The sequence below is a fragment of the Mangifera indica genome, chromosome 9 (assembly GCF_011075055.1).
Source record: "Mangifera indica cultivar Alphonso chromosome 9, CATAS_Mindica_2.1, whole genome shotgun sequence".
In the NCBI taxonomy this organism is placed as follows: domain Eukaryota; kingdom Viridiplantae; phylum Streptophyta; class Magnoliopsida; order Sapindales; family Anacardiaceae; genus Mangifera; species Mangifera indica.
The window spans coordinates 9,159,711-9,168,893 of record NC_058145.1 but is presented as its reverse complement, the minus strand read 5'-3'; the positions used below and the strand labels follow the sequence as shown (position 1 = coordinate 9,168,893).

Sequence of the window (9,183 nt, the reverse complement as noted above, 5' to 3'; positions counted from 1 at the left end):
CTCTGGTAGTTTCAATTAAGGCAACATTAGTTCTTTCTTGAAACAAAACAGTGAGTTCTGATAAAAAAGCATTTTTCAATATCATCATCATAGTGTTTATTCTTCATGTTCTCTGTTACGTTTCGATTAATGGTGCTAGCGTTCCTGGTGATGTATCAGCTGGTGGAAGGCGTATATTAATTCGCTTATTGAGTCTCACAAATGGAGAAGATTTGCCTGAAAGTCTTTGGCCTTCACTACCACCGAAGTCTAATCTCCAATATGCCTGGAAATCCTCCTGGTCAATGCACACGTGGTTGAACTTATACATTTTTAGTATATAATTTGAATACACAAATAATATGTTATTATGTGATTAGATGATTTTGAATTAAAAATAAAGTAATACTCAATTATATGATAATACATCAATTGTATATCTAAGTTATATATTAAAAATGTGTACGCATAGTTATACTCTTTATGATTATATACACGTATGTGGGGAAAGTCTTCAATCAAACAGACTTACGTAACAAATCTTCAGTGTATGCATGCAGCTTCACTCCATTAATTAAGTTACAATATGATCGTATGTGTAATGTATCTATCGGATTGAATTGAGTGACATGGTTTTTATTATATACATTATGGTTGTGTTTGGCTAATAGGATGGAAACATTACTTGCTAATTTTTTTTTTAATTATTGACATTATTTTGTTCTATTTATAAGTAATAAAAAGAGATATTATTTATCTCTTTTTTCCCTCATAAACCCTAAAAACTTACAATTTCTTTCATAGGTCAAGTTTTAAAAAATAACATTCTCCCTTAGGGTTTAGTTTTCAATCTCTAGTGCCATCACCGATGACGAAGATTCCTTGATGCATCACCATGCTCCGACGATCTTTCTCCCCTACTTTGGAATGTTGGTCGACATAGATCTGGTTTGGAAAGACGAAACTCTTCATTTTTCCAAACCAAATCTGCATCAACTAGCATCTTAGAGGAGGGGAGAGAGACTGTTGGAGTATAGTAATGCGTCGCAGAATCTTCGCTGCCAGCAATGACGTTGGATTTGACGTCAAGGATTGAAAACTAAATCGTAAGGGGGAAATGTCATTTTTTAAAACTTGGCCTAGGGGGGCAAATTTTTAGTTTTTAGGGTTTGAGGGGAAAAGAAATTAAATTTTTATTTATTTTTAATATTATATATAAAATAACTATTTTACCCTTGAAACTGATAGACTTAATCCTTCATGAGTGGGTATTTAGGATTTTCATAGTTAAGAGGTGGAAATTTGAGATTAGATGATACTTTGGGTGGGAATAAGTCCTTTGGCCATGAAGTAATCTAAGCCAAAAAAGACATATTTTTTTTTTTATTTTGCGAATAAAATAATATGAATGGTCATCCTTATCGTTTCCACTTAATGGTAGTTTCGAAATCACCGCAAAAATTGGTTCTTACCGATTTCAAATTCAACGAACACATAAACGAGTGTTCATCCTCTTACACTTAACTATTTTCATGCGCTCAATGTGAATTGACTATTCTTCCTTTCACTATGCACGAACAAGCATCCACCCTTGCAATGAACGTCTATTTACTTCTTTACACAATATATAATAAAATTATATTAATATACATAGGAGAAGACCAAAAGACTTTTGGACATACTTGTAGGTGTTACACTCATCTATAAAACAATTGCTCAGGAATAATTCTCTATCATCCCCAAATGTTCACTTAGAGGAAGACCAAAGAGGAGGAACAAGATCACTAAACCTACCTATTGGTACAACTTCCTCATGAGCACTTTCAGCGACATAAAAAAAGAACTTGTACTTTTGTAATCTCTTGAAGGGGGTTTTTGAAATTGGCATAGCCAACCTCTAGCCTGGACCCCTAAGTTAAAGGTTCAAACTCTAGAGACTTAAAGACATGCTCCTCAAAAGACGACTAGGCTCTTTAAATGATGAATCTAGTTGAGCTTTTTCTATCATAACTTGCTTGCCTAATCAAAGAATCTTTTTCATCAAAGTCCTCATGGTAGTGATTAAATATCAAGTAGAAGTCAAGGAAATTAACAACATAAGTGATTCACTCATTATAGGCCTTTTACTTATACTCAAGTGAAATGATCGCCACCAGACATCTTTACCTCAATCAATAACATATGTCAAACAATAAGCTTGCATAATCAAAACTCAAGTAACAAATTTCTTTGGTAACATTCCCACCGAAATTTGCACTTGGCATTAATCTATAACGTAATAAATAGATTGGTACAGATATAATCATAATACACTATTCATCCAACCATAGCATTAAATATGTTATATCATCAATAAGATAGGACCACCCTATAATTGTCGAACTTTATCACTTTTTAGTGGTGAAATATTAAGCTACAATAGGCTAGGTGTTTTAGGTCACCTTATAGAGGGAAACACTATGAAGTTAGATTGTCTGAGCATGTATTCACTTAAATTTTAACTTTATACATTCAAAAAATTTACTAAAATACCCTTAAAATGAAAACAATCGAAAGCATACAAAGCACAACCAAAATTTAAAAAAAAATCTCAATAGAATTTGTGTGTAGCAATAACATAAAACATGTCCACAAACAACTGAAACTCAAATGACATAAATGCCTTATGTTGCCTTAAGCTCGTTGACTACCACTCACCTTGTAGTTGTTATGATACCATGTATCTATAAAACATGAAAAGAAGGGGAGTGAGTAAAAGTCACTTAATAAGTAGGAAACTCTATTTAACTTTTAATAAATCTCAAAAATTCGTTTGGCTCACACCACTCTAACTCGATCACGAGGAATTTATCTCTAAACTCTAACTACGTTGATGTGGGTATTACTACTCTCATCTAAAAACTTAGGAATCTCAAATTCCCAAATCAGTCTATCATGATTATTTATGGTCCTGCTTGATTACCAAAGAACTACTCTAGATTCTAAATAGGGGTGACTATCTAATTTCTTAGTTTGTTCACGTGAAAGCACTATCTCATATTAAACTAAATACTAAGTTGATCGGACTAGTCGAGATAGACATTTGACACCTTGTTCATGTGAGAATTTCTATGCAATCCACTCACTTACACTATTACAGACAATAAAGTGAACTAGGCTCCTCTAGGAACAAGGTTATTTTATTATGGGTACAATGCCCCACTGCGAATGTGGATTACTACGAGTAGTGTAGGGAATATAAACTCATACGTGCCCCCTCATAACGACTAATGTGACCTGAAGCCATAGATGAGCATGCATGCATCTCTAGCCATTGATCATTTTGAGATCATATTAGCATTCACCCTAACTTATAAATCATGCCCTAAATGTCATTTCTTTTGGGCATGACTTGGTACCCCCAAGTACCTTCTCGGTCTATACTATTTTTTGGGATAAGACTTTGAACTCTTAAACTTAATCCTTAATAGTCTTTTATTCACATTGCTACATGTATATGTGTACATCATCCTTTTCACGTATGACTAGACCCTTATAGGTTTACATGCTTATTTACAATATGTACAAGTGTGCATGGTCACATGCACGGGCGTACTTACCCTCTCAAAACATGAACACTTATTTTTTCCAACCTATGCATTTCATAAGGGTATTATCATCATTCTTCCTTACATAAGGTCTTATATTCTAGTCATATAGGCGTATCATGTGACCTAGTTTACAGGTGATCGACTGGTTATACATGTCCTCTGTATGATAGTTAGAAAATTGTCTATAAAAATATGGGTTTCATATGTACAAGTGTGCATGCCCATATGCGCGGTCGTGCATAACCTAAAATTAAACTAATCTAGGCATGTCACGATCATTCTTGTCATTAGTACGACTATACATGATGTTTAGAAGTAAAATTTCTAGCTTATTTTCACACTCAACCAATCTCTAATCTAATCTTAATATTTCCATACACATTTTAACAAGTTTCTACGCCCTAAATAAATGAAAATAAGTCTTTACATATCATTAAACATACAAAAGTCAAGACTTATGCAAAAATCCACTCAAACACATTATTAATTTCTAATCCACATGTTTTACTCTTAAATTTCATTTTATTCATTCAAATATGGAGTTTCAACACTAATCCAATATATTATTGTATCTAATGTTCAACAAATTATATATAGGATGACTAGAGCTAGTAATTTTCAATATGACCCGTTAACCTGACACGATATGACACGAAAAATATCGAGTTAAGGTTAAGTTTTTTGATATAAAATTTATTTTGGGTCAACCTGACATGATGATATGTGTATGAACTACAGACAAATAGGGTTATAATAGTATATTTTTAAAGTGAATTTTGGTCCATTTTGTCAAATTCTTTAAGTTTTATTTAATCTTGATGGCTTGATCTTATTTTACACTTTGAATTATATTTTTAGATGCTTTGGAGACATTTAAGCTTTTTTTGGAATGAAAATGGAAGCTTAAAGAAGCAAATAAGAAAGGTTTATATTAAGAGGCAAAGAGTAACTATGGGCAGTCTTATAGCCATAATTGGTGCCCATAATTATTAGGCATAAATAATATTTAAAAAATAGAAAATAGGGTTAAATAACAGGTATAAAATAAAGTTACATCTTCTCCACTTCCCAATCACCGAAATATAACATATCAAAAGATTTTTAGGGAGAGAAAGCTCCAAGAAACAAGTAAAAGAGTGAAGATTCAAGATTAAAGATAGAAGACCCAAGAGAATCAAGATTTGAAGACCTTAGAGTTTTTCTTATCTTTTTTTACTGATTAAAAATGTCTTTCTTTTCAACTTTATCCGGTAGCTTGAACTTTATAGCCATGAATAGCTAATTTCCTTTATTAGGGTTTTTAATGAATCTATATATTCTCAAAGATTATATAATGGGTTTTGATTTTTAATTAATGATGATGAATGTTTGATTTAGTAATTGTGATTTTAACTTCTTGCTTGATGTTAGGGCCCAATACCATGCTTGTTTGTAAATTAGAGTGTGATATTGAGAAATATAAACCCAATTAGTTCATGCCTTTGCTAAGTCTAGGGTTTTATTTAGAGATAAATATAAATCCTTTGTGGATAAATTGATTGTCATAGAAATTAATGAGTTTTGATTAATATCATACCATGAAAGTACGTAAGCTTTTAATCTTAACACACCTAATTAATCTTGAGAGAGGTATTGGGTAAAATAAGATAATTAACCATCAACAATTAATCTTATCATTGATTTTAATTGGATTCGTTACTGTTTTTGAGTAATTAATAGTGAAATCATAACCTTAGGCTTCTTTATATTGGTATTTCACTTTTAATTTGTTAGGCGTTTATTTCTCTTTAGTAATTTTAACTTAGTTAGTTTACATTTTAATTAATTTTAATTCAGTTTTCATCAGTAGTATTTTATTTCTCTAGCTAATTTAAATTACAAAACAAACTAGTACTCGACAACTAATCCCTATGGGATTGACATATTTTTATATTACTTGATTGACTGGTACACTTACAAACCATTGACAACAAGTTTCTAGTGCTGTTGTCAGGGATTGATACTTTGTTGATGTTAGTATAATTTGTAGTTTGGTTAGACTAGAGTTTTATTTTATTTATTTTTGTTCTATTTGATTTCCTGTTGTCTTTATTCTTTCCTTGTAGATACTCTATTGGTTTATGACTAGATCTCAAAATCCATAATTATTGGATTTTGACTTAGAAATTGAGAAAACCTTTAGAAGACGTAGAAGAGAAAGACAAACAAGACAAAGAATTGCCATGGAGGATAACATCAATAATTAGCAAGCTCTTCATAATTATGTTGTACCTACTGCATATGATGGTTATTCTAGTGTTATGAGGTCTATTATAGTTGCCAACAATTTTGAGATCAAACCTTCCATTGTTCAGATGGTACAACAAAATCAATTTGAAGGATTAGAAAATGAAGATCCATATGTTCTTTAAGATATATGACACCTTCAAGATGAATTGGGTTCCTAAAGATGTAATCAAATTAAGGTTATTTTGCATTTTCTTTGAAGGATAAAACGACTACTTGGTTGGATTCTAGGGCACTTGGTGCATTCACTACTTGTAAGCATTTTCTCAATTTCCTTGCAAAATATTTTCCACCTAGTAAATCGCTTTAATTGAGAAATAAGATCGCTAATTTTTACCAAAGGGATGATGAGTCCTTATATGAAGTTTTGGAAAGGTTTAAAGATTTACAAAGACAGTGTCCCTGTCATGGTTTGCCTGAATGGCTAGTTATTCAAACTTTCTATAATGGTCTTTCTTACCCATTGAAAAGTTTTTTGGATACAACTCCCAATAGGTCATTAATGGGTAAAACATCTGATGCGGCTATACACTTGATTAAAGAAATGGCTTCTAATAGTTGTCAATGGCTTAATGATAAAGCTAGTCAAAGAAGACATTTAGGAGTTCATGAAGTAGATGGAATTACTATGGTGAATGCTATGTTGGATGCATTGACAAAGAAATTAAAGAGATTAGATATGAAGTTTGTAAGAACTTCTAGTTTTGAGAATTGTGGAGGAGATCATGCAAACTTTGAATGCCATTTGGGTATCTACTATGCATATGAGCCTACAAATGAGTAAGTGAATTTTCTTAATTGCAACCAAAATGGATAGGGTAATCCTTACTTAAATATATATAATCCAGGGTGGAAGAACCACCCAAACTTCACGTGGTCAAACCAAGCAAATACTTCCAAACCAAACCAAAATTTTAGGTAGCCACCTCTAGGGTTCCAAACTAGAAATGCTAATCCTTAACCTCTGTATCATCTTCAACCTCCTCAAGAGCAAAAATCAAATCTGGAATTAATGATGGAGAATTTCATTCTTGCCCAAAAATAAAAGATCGATGCTCAAGATGAAGTGATTAGACAATTCATTGCTAAGGTTGATTAATTAACCACACATAATAAGATGTTTGAGGTACAATTTAGCCAACAAGCAAGTATTTCCAATTCTAGGGAAATGGAAAAGCTACCTAGCCAACCTCAAAATCCAAGGGAGCATTATAATACAATTGTCACTAGGAGTGGTAAACAATTAGGTGAACCTGTAGGCAAAGTTAAAAATGAGGTTGATGAGCAAGAGGACATTGAAAAGTCCAGTGAAGAAGATACATTGAAGAAAAAGGTTAAGAGAAATGTCCAAGAAGCTCTTGAAAAGCAAGTGCCATCCAAAACATATATAACACCTTTACCTTTTCCTCAAAAGTTCCAAAAGGTAAAGTTTGACCAACAGTTTGGAAAGTTTTTGGATGTTTTCAAGTAGATATATCTCAACGTTCCTTTTATAGAGGCTATGACTCAAATGCCAACATATGTCAAGTTTCTCAAGGATATCCTCTCAAATAAAAGAAAACTTGAAATTTTTGAAACACTGGCTCTCTTAGAAGAATGCAACGCCATTTTACAACATAAGCTACCACCAAAGCTTAAGGATCCAGAGAGTTTTTCTATTCCTTATATAGTTGGCAAAGAATCTTTTGAAAAGGCTTTATGTGATCTTGGTGCAATGTTTTTATCTATTTATAGGAAATTGAAGCTTGGAAATTAAAACCTACAACAGTGATCCTATAATTGGCGGATAGATCCATAAAGTATCCTACGGGGATAATGGAAACATGCTAATTAAAGTTAGAAAATTTTAGATCCCCATAGATTTTGTGGTTTTGAAATGGAAAATGATATTCAAGTTCTTCTTATTCTGAGAAAAACCATTCTTAGCGAGAGCAATCATTGATGTTAAAAATGGAAAACTCACTTTTGAGATTAAAGATGAAAAAGTAGAGTTTAATGTTTTTTGAATATCAAATCAATCTAACATTGTGAATTCTTGTTGCAGGGTTGACATTATTGATGATTGCATGAAAGAAGTCTTTATCAAGAAATACCCTGAGGATCCACTCGAGTCTTGCATTGTTCATGGAGCTTCAGTCAAAGATGAAAACATGGAAATTATAGCCTGTGTTTAGTTTATGGAAGCAAATCCTAAGGTTGCTCCTATTTTGAATTTCAAGTATAAAGAACTCAAGTTAGGTAACCATTCTTTTCCTTATTTTAAAGCGGAAATGCACCTAAGGTAGATCTTAAACTATTTCCTACTAATTTGAAGTATGCATTTCTTGGTCCTAATTCTACCTATCTTGTGATTATAAATGCTAAATTAAATGATGAACAAGAAGATAAGTTGCTTAGGGAACTTATAGCATATAGGAAAATCATTGGTTATAACATTCATGATATCAAGGGAATAAGCCTTACCATTTGCATACGTTGTATCCATATGCTTGATGATTTCAAACCTACCATTGAACATCAAAGAAAATTGAATCCTATCATGAAAGAGCTAGTGAGAAATGAAGTCATCAAATTATTGGATGCAGGGATTATCTATCCCTCTTTGATAGCTTGTAGGTAAGTTTGATACAAATGGTACCAAAGAAAGGAGGTATGACTATTGTTAAGAATGAGAATAATGATTTCATACCCACTAGGACAGTCATAAGGTGAAGGATATGTATTGGTTACAAAAAACTTAATAGTTCTACCAGTAAGGATCATTTTCCCCTTCCTTTCATTAATTAAGTTTTGGAGAAAATAACAAACTATTCTTATTTTTGCTATCTAGATGGTTATTCGAGATTTTTTCAAATCCCTATTCGCTAAGAAAACCAAGAAAAGACCACATTCACATGCCTTTATGACATATTTGCCTATAGACGTATGCTTTTTGGTATTTGCAATGTACTTACTACCTTTCAAAGATGCATAATGTCCATATTTTCTGATTTTGTTGAATGAATTATAGAAGTGTTTATGGATGATTTTTTGTATATGGAACATCTTTTGATGATTGCTTGTTTAACTTATCTAAGGTTTTGCAGAGGTGTGAAGAGGTCAATTTGGTGCTTAATTAGGAAAAGTGTCATTTTATGGTGAAAGAAGGGATAGTTCTTTGGTATAGAGTCTCACAAAAGGGATTGAGGTAGATAGAACAAAAGTAAAAGTGATTGAGAAGATGCCCCTATTGATATTAGTAAAAGAAGTCTGGAGTTTTTTTAGCCATGCTGGGTTCTATAGGTGTTTCATTAAGGACTTTTCAACAGTTGTTAAACCTTTGTCTAAT

General features: G+C 32.2%; 1 non-coding gene across 1 annotated transcript; it reads right to left on the bottom strand.

Annotated features, from left to right (window-relative positions):
• Positions 1-6,162: 6,162 nt before the first annotated feature.
• On the bottom strand, positions 6,163-6,269 carry LOC123226606. Its single transcript, XR_006504355.1, has one exon. It is a non-coding gene; the product is annotated as a small nucleolar RNA R71 (small nucleolar RNA).
• Positions 6,270-9,183: the final 2,914 nt, after the last annotated feature.